Source organism: Lathamus discolor, chromosome 6, assembly GCF_037157495.1.
Source record: "Lathamus discolor isolate bLatDis1 chromosome 6, bLatDis1.hap1, whole genome shotgun sequence".
NCBI classification, from domain to species: domain Eukaryota; kingdom Metazoa; phylum Chordata; class Aves; order Psittaciformes; family Psittacidae; genus Lathamus; species Lathamus discolor.
The window spans coordinates 37,677,395-37,689,375 of record NC_088889.1 but is presented as its reverse complement, the minus strand read 5'-3'; the positions used below and the strand labels follow the sequence as shown (position 1 = coordinate 37,689,375).

The 11,981-nt window shown below is 42.7% G+C and overlaps 1 long non-coding RNA gene across 1 annotated transcript; it reads left to right on the top strand.

Annotated features, from left to right (window-relative positions):
• The first annotated feature begins 542 nt into the window (after nt 1-542).
• Nucleotides 543-9,701, top strand: LOC136017617 (uncharacterized). Its single transcript, XR_010614015.1, has 2 exons — nt 543-7,170; nt 7,936-9,701. It is a non-coding gene; the product is annotated as an uncharacterized LOC136017617 (long non-coding RNA).
• The last annotated feature ends 2,280 nt before the right edge of the window (nt 9,702-11,981 follow it).

The window sequence follows — 11,981 nt, the reverse complement described above, 5'->3', positions numbered from 1 at the left end:
TTCACATGATTTTTCTCTAGGGGCAGGGAAAGATAACTTATCAGACTTTCCTATTGATGTCTATTGCTCTCGTGAGACCTCACTTGCTCTCATGAGACCTTACTTGGAGTATTGTGTACACTTCTGGTGTCTTCAACATAAAATGGACATGGAACTGTTGGAACAAGTCCAGAGGAGGGCCACGAGGATGATCAGGGGACTGGAGCACCTCCCGTATGAAGACAGGCTGAGGAAGTTGGGGCTGTTCAGCCTGGAGAAGAGAAGGCTGCATGGAGACCTCATAGCAGCCTTTCAGTATCTGAAGGGAGCCTACAAGGATGCTGGGAAGGGACTCTTCATTAGGGACTGTAGTGATAGGACAAGGGGTAACAGGTTAAAACTTAAACAGGGGAAGTTTAGACTGGGTATAAGGAGGAAGTTCTTTACTGTGAGGGTGGTGAGGCACTGGAATGGGTTGCCCAGGGAAGTTGTGAATGCTCCATCCCTAGCGGTGTTCAAGGCCAGGTTGGACAGAGCCTTGGGTGACATGGTTTAGTGTGAGGTGTCCCTGCCCATGGCAGGGGGGTTGGAACTAGATGATCTTAAGGTCCTTTCCAACCCTATCTGTTCTATGATTCTGTGATTCTATTCTATGTCAGTAGCATTGTTCATCTGGTTAAGGCCTTACTTGGCGTTCTGAGCTCCTAGGAGGTCTTCCTTGTCTTTAATAGTTGAATGTACCTGTGTCAGTACTGAAGAGTAACTGTGGCAGGCCTTGCTCCTTAGTAAGCCATACCTCCTGCCATGGCAATTTTCTGGAAGTGCCAGGAGACTCAAGTTCTTGTAGCTGCCCTGTCTTTCCTATTTCTAGGTTAGAGTCAGTTTACAGGTCAGTCAGGTTCTCAACCAAACTTGATTCTTCTGAGTGGCAGACAAGCTAAATGAATCATATATCTTGTTCCTCCAGGATATTCATCAAAATTTGTCTTCAGACTTACGTAGCTTGATACAGATTTGAGTATCTTCAGCATTCTTAGATGAACTAGGTGCACTGTTTTGTCTCTTTTCCTCTAAGGCAGATTCCTTAGAACACACAATGTACTGACACAGTACTTGCAGTAAAGGACACAGTGCTTTAGATGTGAATTGCTTGAGTAGAAAGAAATAATATCATGCCTTGATTTGGTAGCTGTACTTCTACCAAGGTGGTCCAATATGTGATTATTGCTTCAAAGATACACAGCTCACTCATCATCTGCTTCTTGTCCACCAGGACTCCCCAGTCTTTTTTTCAGGCTTGTCTTCTCTCTAATTGTCTTTCTCTTCTTGTCCTTATGGGACACTTCAACTTCCCAGACATCAGCTGGGAATACCATACTGATGTGACAGGCAAGTCTAGGAAATTCCTGAAGTATGTTGAAGACAATTTCGTGTCTATTGAAGGTGCTTTCTTGTAAGTATTCCGTGAGTCAGCTAGGAAAGATGCCACCGTGGACTTGTTATTTCTGAATAGAGAAGGACTTGTGGGAGGTGTGACTGTAGATGGCTGTATTTGCCCCAGGGATCACTAAATTGTTCAGTTTAAAAAATTTTGATGTAATGAGAAAAATGGTCAGCAGAGTTGCTGCCCTGATTTCAGGAGAGCTAACCTCAAGCTACTCAATGAGCTCATTAGCAGTGTCCCCTGCAGATCTGCTTCTGAGGGCTTAGGGGTCCATGAGTACTGGTCAGTTTTTAAGAACCATCTTTTAAAAGCTCAAGAGCAGGCAGTCCCTTTGTGTTGAAATTCCAGCAAGTGGCACAGAAGGCCAGTTTGGCTGAACAGGGAATTCCTTGGAACTCAGGAGGAAAAAGAAATTGTATGGTCCTGGGAAGCAAAGTTAGGATTTGCAGGAAGATTATAGAATCATAGGATGGTTTGGGTTGGAAGGGACCTTAAGATCATCCAGTTCCAACCCCCCTACCATGGGCAGGGACACCTTCCACTAGACCAGTGTTTTGAAAGCCCTATCCAACCTGGCCTTGAACACTTCCAGGGTTGGGGCGTCCACAGCTTCTTTGGTTAGCCTCTTCCAGTGGGTCACCACCCTCTGACAGTCAATAGCTTATTTGTCGTATCTCATCTAAATCTACCCTCTTTGAGTTTAAAGCCATTCCCCCTTGTCCTTGTACTATCAGTACATGCCATTTTAAAAAGTCCCTCTCCAAATTTCTTGTAGGCCCCCTTTTTGTACTGCAAGGTGCTCTAAGGTCTCCCCAGAGCCCTCTCTTCTGCAGGCTGAACAAGTCCAACTCTCTAAGCCTGTATGTGTAAGACAGGTGCTCCAGCCCTCTGATCGTTTTTGTGGCCCTCCTCTGGAGGGCTGTGGTTTGCATGGACAGGGAGAAGACACAAAAGGCCAAAGCTTAGTGTTGAAACTGGCCAGTGTTGTATCAGGCAACAACAAAGGGTTTTTGAAGAACATTAATAGCAAGAGGATGTCTAAGGAAAACATTGGACGGTACTTGTTGAAGATGGTCATGTGAGAAATTGGGATGGAAGAAAAGCATTTAATGCTTTTTTTTTGCCTCAGTCTCTAATAATACTGACACATCTTGGGCTGCCCAGTCCTCTGAGTTGGAGGACCACAACTGTGGGAACAGTGACTTTCCATTTGTGGACAGTGAAACTGTGAGGGACCAGTTGTATCAACTGAAGTCCACGAGTCTGGGAATTCATCCCAGAGTAGTGATGGAACTAGCAGATGTTGCAGCAGGACGCCTCTTTATCATCTACCAAAGGTTTTGGGATCTTGGGATCTGCTGACTGGAAGCTAGCCAGTGTGGTTATAGTTGACAATAAGAGCTTGAGGGAAGACCCAAGAAACTACAGATCTGTTAGTCTGACCTCAGTACCTGGAAAAATTATGCTGGCCTTCCAATTGTAGAAGCTTATGCTGTTGCTCTGTGGATGTTGCAGAGACCTGCTCAGTGGGCAGAGGATGAGAAGGGAAATTTGAGGAAGGGCATCAACAAGGGTGAAGTGTACCTCTCTTATTATAACCCTTTCTGCACTGAAGAAACAAGATGTTACAAAACATGTGTGTGCCTGAATATCAAAAAGGAATTCTCTAAAGTGGATAAGAACTTTTGTCGTCCTGAAGAACAGTTTTGTAATTGCAGAACATTTCAGTGAAGCAAAAGTGAAAGATGCTACCAGTTACTTGTTCAGAAAATATATTCTAGTAGTCTGTTAGGAGACTATAAAAGGAAGACAAACGTCTGTTCTCATCGTGATTTTGCATTGCTGTGTCTTTGTCCCCTGCATTCTATTCCAGTTTGTATTTTGTGCTTGAGATGTCCTGCTTTTGTACCATGAAATGTGGGAAAAATACCATAATGCTTCTTAAGGCATAAAGTATAAGGGACCACTTGCTAAGCAAAAGGCAAGATAAGATTATTTTAACCCGTTAACTTTTACCCAATACAAGGATTAAACTGAACATAGAGAACGTAATATCTTAATTATACCAAAGTGTTCAATTCTTAAGAGAGTAGACTCTTTAAGAGTGCCATATGCAAGTGCAGGGAGACTGGTGCATAGGATCATAGAATCACAGAATAGTTTGGGTTGGAAGGGACTTCTGAAGGTCATCTAGTCCAACCCCCTGTAATGAGCAGGGACATCTTCATCTGGATCAGGTTGCTCGCATCCAGCCTGGCCTTTTACGTCTCCAGGGAATGTGCATGCCTGGCCTTCAGTCAGGTGACATACAGACTGTTGCGGAGACAGACGGAACATTCAACATCCTTCTCAACTTCACCATGAGTAAAATGTCTCTCCAACTGCTAACCCATCCATTAGTGTTACTCCAGTGAATTGACAAAGATATATTAACTGGCATACCAGGAAAAGAGAATTTTGTGCCAACTCAGAGTTGACACAAATGGAAAATGGACTGGCACAGCTCATTATATGAGATAAAAATGCAAAATATGTATATCTGCAGACAGTAATAAAAAAAATTGCTGAGCCCTGTGTTCATGACCTAGAGTATTTGTTGTCTTAAAGCTGCCAATATTATGAGGATGATCAGGGTTTTGCAAAGCTGCCCTCTTCTAACCTCTGAAGGGTATGGCATGAATAGCATAAGAAAGGCCACTCAGGGGCCCACCAGAAGTCTGTCTGTCTTGGTAGTCTGTTTCTCACAGTGGCTGGGTTTGGATATATAGGAGGCATCCTTTGTCCTTAGTAAGGACAAAGTATTTATATGGTGATACTCTCCTTTGATGTTCTCTTAGCCCAGTGTCCTGCCTCAAAAAGATACGCAAGCTCTCTCTTCAAGGGTGGAAAAAACTGTTGTGAGCCTTTTGGCTATAGTATGTATCCTGCAACTGGATTTAATTATATTTTTAGAAGGACATGTAATCTGACTTTAAAAACGTCAAGTAAGGATTAGCTCATCTTTCTTGGTAATAATTTTTCTTGCTAATTACCCTCTTCATAAGGAAATTGCATCTTCTCTTGGAATAGTTTTTTCCTAATATCAGCACCCTGACATTGTTGCTTGCAATGCTTTTTATTTTTTCAGCAAGGTTGAGAAGTCGTTTTCTTCCATTACAATTTGGGCTTCTTTGTCCTGTATAACTACCTATAGCCAGTCAACAAATCTTATGTAATCCACTAACCCATATAGCTAATTTTTCATAAGCTTCACACTGTAAAACTTGTCATTTAACCTTTAAGAATGTATTCCACATCCATCTGCATTCAGCTCTAGTGTCTATGCCTAAGAGTATTCTTTCCAGCAGCAGGAACACTTGCTTGCCTATTGCTATTCAGGCTTCATATGCTCATAAATCCAAACATCATGCTAGCCTTTGCTGCCCAAACACTGCTGTAAGACTACCATAAAAGTGATATTCAGGCACTTCACTCAGAATCTAAAGTTCTTACCACTGCACATGATCCTAGAAGTAATTTTTTTTTTAATTTATTCCAGAATGCATTGCATTTCCTGTGGCTGAACTGCAGTGCAGTTTTGGACTGACAGTTTTTGTAATTTGTAATACTTAAGAGCTCAGTCTGTGTAGTTTTATCAGAAGAGGATCAGAGCCATCTTGCCTGTGTGTAGACAGTTCTTTATGGAAATGAAAATACTAGGTAATAAAGTGTCTCTTGTCTTGTGCAGATTGGCATAAAAATGAACTTGAAGCTAAAGCCAAATCAATTCAAGTTAGAAATGGGGCATGAGATTTTAACAATGAGGACAGATTAATCATTGGAACAAAGTACTGTGGAAAGCAGTAGCTTCTGTGTATCTTCAAGCTTCAGTTTGTAGACAGCAGCTTTATGGAAGGAATGTTGTAGCCAAATATAAGCCATTGAAATAAATACAGAGGCATCTAAAAGGCATTGAATGGTCAGTTTTATAGTGAAGTACAGTCTACATGAACTGATAGCTCCTTCTACTTTAGAACTTCAGAGAAGACAGAAGACTTTTTTTCTATGTGATAGAGATCTGTTGAAAAAAGTGTTTTGGCAAACATAGGGAAAAGTCATGGTGATGGACTTTCGATGCTATTAACAAAAGATTGTCATGAAATACGTATGAGAAGGTGAGGTGAGAAAGAAATTATATGTGCCAACTGAAATGAAGCAGCGTTTCTGCATGCAGGTTTATCTATGAGTACTATAATGACATACGAGTGTACAGTCTTCAGAACCTACGTGATCACTCAGTTGAAGAGCATCCTTGGTGAGGGTTCCCCTTTTCTTGCTGTACTGGCAGCTAGAGTTCTGCTGCTTTGGGCTAGTGTTCACTGTGTACACATTCAGCTTTCAGTAGCTCTGTCTCAGTTCATTCAGCTGTGTGAACTGCCTGCACATTGCACTGAAATCAGAAACATGAGGGAGAGCATGGGTGGCCTTATTACCTCAATAGGATAATTGCCAAAAAAAGTATGCAATAACATTTTTAATCACTATAGCTATTGCTTCTGCTTTTCCCTCTCATGGCATATAAGGAAGGATGCCTTCTTGTAGTACAGCCCTTTTGGTAGCCTGTAGCCTTCACTAGCTTACCAAAGGAGTAGACTGTAGGTTTCTCCAAGTGGAAGAGCTCTTCTGCACTCATCTGAGAGGAGATAGTGTGATTGGAGGAAGCAGCTTTCTGGTACTGTGGTCTGTAGCATTAGGGAGTGATGACTTGCTCAGCTTTTTCAACTTTAAAATACATTACACAATACTTCTGTTTCAAAATGAATGTAAAATTCCATTGATGGGGGAGTGCCACATTTGAATCATTGCTTCAGATCTTAAGTCCTGGATGTTGTATTAAAGTCCCCTGATAGCATTTGGTTTTGTTGCCCAGATTGGTGTATGTGAGAACTTGTTGCTGGAAACTCTTTTCTAAGAATGCCAGGAACTGAGACTGGTCTGGCCTGAGCAGAGCCCCTGGGCACTGCTGAAGCCAAGGAATTTTCTCTCGGGTTTAGCAACACCAGACAGCCAAAGCCACCATCAGTTTTATTCTAGCTTCTTCCTCCTGTCTCAGAGGACTAACTTAGAGATAGTTAACAAACAGGTCTGCTCCAAATCTGCACTGTGCATTTCCCAGATATTTTATGTGGTCATAAGACTTAACTGATTGATAGGTTTTGGACTTTGGGTTCTTAGGGCTCTGTTTTGGGGGTAACATATAAATAAGGATTCTTGCTTGTATTCCTTTGTCTTAAACATGTATTCTCTGAACGGCGCTCTTGCAGAATCTTTGTTCTGATACAGAAACTGGAAATAAATCAAAATATGAAAGAAGTGTTTTATCTGACATAAAGCAAACTGAAGTGAGAGTGGGAGAAGACAGGTTTCACGGACATCTAACTAGATTTACAGTATTGGAATGTCCATTAATCTGCATGCTTCCTTGACCATTTTCTTAAGTATAAGCTGTAACCCGAAGGTGTATAGGGAGTTACTATGCTTTTCTCAGTTTTGACTTGAGTGAAGGATTTGAGGTAATTTATTGTTTCCATTCTTTGTTTTTTGCAATGATTTTGTTTCCCAGTTTGTCATTATATTGTCTCTAGACAAGTGAGATGCTCTCTGTTTGGAATTTGAAACAATTCTAGAGTTTCATAAGTAGCCTTTCACTTCTGAGTTGCTGCTTCAGATCTGCCCAGCCCCCAGAGGGATTTCATTTAAATAAGCAGGTAAGTTTCCATGGATGGTGTAATGGATATCTATTCATTTGCTAATGCTAACATCTTTTTAGGATAGATTGGCATCATTCTTTTGAAGCAGTGGCCTCAAAGATAAAGTGAGCAGTGGACTTTGACTTTTCTTTTGCATATATATGTGTCCCAGTATTGAAAGTTATGCACATTTATGAAAGGAACAAAACAAGACTCCTCCTACATGAACTGTTCCAAGGAATAAATTGTAAAAAACTGGATCCCAAGAATGTTTTTAAACAAAAAGATCAAGATCCTTCAGAAATTGCTTCAAGTTCTCAACACTGTATGGGGGGAGGAAGGGGTGTCTAATTTTTAGACGTGATGATTTTCCTATCTCTTCTACAAATCACATCTGAGAATTGGGAAGTGTTCCTCGTGACGTGCTGATTTTTGTTCGGAGCACGGAGAAAAGTGCTCTTAACAATAGATTCTGTTATGGGAAGTGCCCAGATCTGGCAAACATCATCAATTACAGGTAACTGTCAAAACTGTCAGGTCTCTAAAAATCATTAGGAGCTGGTTCAGTCTTCCACCTACTTGCATTTTTTTTTCTGAGTAATGAAGCATTTAATTTGATAATTGGAGGCATTTCTATTAAAAAAAGCTGAATGGTTCTTGTTCACACGTCCTTAATTTTACACCCAAGGGCTGAGAACTTTCTCAGCTCAGTTTGAATAGCTGGTGGTAAATTCAGTAACAGGCCTGACTGTGGTGGCTTTTATTTACTTTGATCTTTTTCAGACCATGCTTGCTTCATACTTTTCCAGCTCAGAGAATCAACTGAAACTACAAATGAATACAAGTAGACTTGCTGGATTCTAGTGGAGGATTTCTCACATCTAAAGGAAGGGTGTTTCAAATCTGGGGATACAAGTTTTGTTCTCTAGTGAAGTAATGAAAGATACTCGAAAATATTTTTTAATGAAACATAGTACAGCATTTCAAAACGCCAAATGACATTAATCTCATTCATTGCTGGTTGGGGAGCAACAGGAAGGGAGCTGAAGCTGAAAATGAGCAGATCTTAGGAGTTGCTGCCATTGGGCAGATGGAACACACGGGTTTTGCAAACACACTTTTAAAATTGTGCCTAGTTGAAGAAATCTTACTTTGAGAAGTGTTAGAGCTTCTTCCTCACAGGCTGCCTGCAGGGGCACTGATGGCCAACCATGGTTCTGCTAAACAGTTCTGACATTGATGTGTTTCTATCAACTTTGACACCAGCTTCCTGAGAGGTTCACCTACATTGACTGTTCTTCACCCTGCTTCACCGCATAGCTTGCAAGTGCTTGGACTCACCTGGCCCCCACCCTATGGGGAAACATACATTCCCAATTTGAGAAAGCCACAGTGAAGACACCCTTGATGCTGAGTGCTGCATGGTCAGTGAAGGAAACTGTGTGTTTTCTTTCCTGACTGTTCAGTGTCACCATGAAAGGAACCTATGCAAACAAGAGCAGCAAGGGGAGCTTTTGTGAACCTTTTGTCCCTTGCTGGACCTTTCAGGTACTGTCGAGACAACAAGGAGTGGGAATGAGGAGTGCAGGGTCTGATTCACAAGAAAGGGGAGAGGGACTCAAGAAGTGCAGAGGCTGCCACAGTGCTACCCTGGGGCAGGTGGCATTTCCCATCCTGACCACTTTGGTAGGCTGCAGGACTCTCAGCCACGGATTTCTTGTGTTTACATATTGTATTGGGTTTGCATGGCAAAGTTTTGGTAGTGGGGGGGCTATAGGGGTGGCTTCTGTGAGAAGCTACCAGGAGTTTCCCCTGTGTCTGACAGAGCCAATGCCAGCTCCAAAATAGACCTGCTGCTCACCAAAGCTGAGCCCATCAGCAATTGTGGCAGCGCCTCTAGGGTAATGTGTTTAAGAAGCAGGAGAGGAAAAACTACTGAGGAACAGTAGTGGGAAGAAAGAAGTGAGAATATGTGAGAGGAACAGCTCTGTAGACACTAAGGTCGGTGAGGAAGGAGGCGGAGAAGGCATTCCAGGTGCCAGAGCTGAGACTCCTCTGCAGCCTGTGGTGCAGACCTTGGTGAGGCAGGCTGTGCCCCTGCAGCCCATGGAGGTCCACAGTGGAGCAGATCTCCACCTACAGCCTGTGGAGGACCCCACACTGGAGCAGGTTTGCTGCAGGACTGGTGACCCCACGGGGGACCCATGCTGGAGCAGTCTGTTTCTGAAGGACTGCACCCATGGAAGGGACCCACACTGAGCAGTTTGTGAAGAACTGCAGCCGGTGGGAAGGACTCATGTTGGAGAAGTTTGGGGGGGACTGTCTGCTGTGGGAGGGGTTCCACGCTGGAGCAGAGGAAGAATGTAAGTAGTAAGGAGCAGCAGAGACATGTGATGAACTGACTGCAACCCCCATTCCCTGTCCTTCTGCAGCACTGGGGGAAAGGAGGTAGAGAACTCGGGAATGAAGTTGAGCCTGGGAAGAAGGAAGGGGTGCAGGGAAGGTGTTTTCCTGATTTGATTGCTAATAAACTAAACTAATTTCCCTGAGTTGAGTCTGTTTTGCCTGTGCCAACAGTGGGTGAGTGCTCTCTTCTTGGCCTTATCTAACCCATGAGCCTTTCACTGTATTTGCAGAGTGATAGAGCGGCTTTGGTGGGCACCTGGTGTCCAGCCAACATCAACCAGCACACATATTTATTTAGACATTTAAACAAGTGCCTCCTGTAACACAACACAACACCCCAGTAAAAAGAGAAAACAAACTGAAAAAGTTGTGCTCTCATGACCAGTAAAGCTACAATTCAAGTGGCCAATGTTGCTGTCATCATTGCCCTTCTGTATGCAGCATACAGTGCAGTCAAGCAGTTGCATGATATGTTACTGCATTTGGAGGTTGTGTGTCCTGTCTCCCACTCCCCTGTCACACTACATTCCTGCCTCAGTCAGTGTAGGAGAGTTGAGATTCTCTGAATGTACATTTGCTTGGGTTTGTGGATTTTCTTCCCTCATTTAGACTGACTTCAAGCTTTATTTACTGCACAGCATCCAGGCTTCACTCTGAAGAGGGAAGAAGTCATTTCCTTTTAGTGTCTTCAGGGTACCTCCTGCCATGGCAGTTTAGAATGTTAATGAATTTATTTATGTGCTGAGAATTTGGATGTCACTGTCACCCTTATTTTACAGGTGGAAAGTTTAAGTTAGAATAACTGAAGCAAAAACCAGGATTTCTTGCTGAATTTGTGAGGGCCAGGATGAGATACCTGGGAACTGGAGTTAGCAGTGGCTCACTTTGTAGCCTTTTGTAGGTTCAGATCATGTTTCCTATGAAGTTCCATAGCGGCTACGAGTGCTCAGCTTCTGCAAGTCTAGCCACAACTACTGATGAGGTGAGAAGCACTGTCCTCCTTCCTGAAGGAAGACCTCTGGCTTCTTGGATACTAGAGAGATGGCAACAGGCTGGCATCTCTCCAGGGCTCCTGGTTGATTACTTTCATTGCAGGATTTTTGTCTTGACAGTTTCCTGCTTTGTCCTTTCTGTCTGTAGCAGCAAATGAGTCAGACCCAATCTCCTACAGTTCTTGGCCCTCGCCTCTCCAGAGCTGCATGTTCTGTATGAAGCTAGAGTTACACAGAAAATAAACTGTGGATCATTTGATTTGGTATTACTGTAATGTGTATGCACAGAGGGATGAATTAGGACAACAGTTCATTTCTCCACTCCAGATAAGTGTGTGTGTTTATATACACACAAAATTTATGTTTGCACTAGGAATATTTGGTATGTATTCACTTTATATTGGGGTTTCCTTATAGGGTATTTTAGCTTCCTAAAATATGTCTCTGGACCTACCTACGATTCCTGGACTTCAAGGGAATTGCAAGTAGACGAGCAGAATAAATGTATAAATGTATAGTATTACAGAGGATCTCCTATGAAATAGCTTGTCTGCTACAGTTTGAGAAAGAGCAATAGGTAGGTGACAGCTTGCTCTTCAGCAGTTACATTTTGTATTCTTTTCCCTGGGCATCATAGGATGATGTGACTATTGACTCGTGTCTTGCACTGATATTACAAGTGTCCTCTGGTTCTCTTCCCTAAATTCCAAAGTAATGACTGTCCAGTGCAGAAAAACATGGCTGTTATTTAACAAATGCTAGGCAGCCTGTTAATGCCCAGTTCAGCAGAGTTTTAAAATATCAGAAATCTTAATGTGTATTTTGGGAAGAATGCCCTCAGGGCAGAGACCCCTTTGGAACCAGAATCAATCCTCTGACCAAGCTGTATCGAAAAGATGGGGAAAGGTACAAAGGAAGAAAACGGTGCTAACTTTTGTCTTTGTTGTCCTATGTTTTGTTCTATGCTCTCCATTGACTCTCAGGTCTACATCTTCTATAGAAGTTGGTGCATCTCTTAAAAAAAAAAAAAACCCAAACCAACAAAACCACAACCAACCTCCCTACCCAAGTTTTTGTAGGGTCCTTGTGTCAGATATGGGATGACAGGCTCTGCTCGCAGCTGAATATCCAATTCCTGGTGTAAACAGATGCCATTAACCTCAAAGATGACAATCAGAACGTTCGAATTCCTATGAATACCATTTTGAGACTGGGCAGGAAGCTGCAGTTGTGGTATCCTTACCCTTGCAATAGAGTTCTGTGGTCCACATCATTCCTTGCTCTCACATTGCGCCTTTACACCTGTGCTAAATGGGCATTTTCTGAGCAAAGTGCATTGTTTGCTCAACAGAAGTGGGCAAGATGACATGTGGTTTGTTGCAGTGCACCTTACCTTCTCTCTGCTAACTGCTGTGGGTGAAGGGATGACTG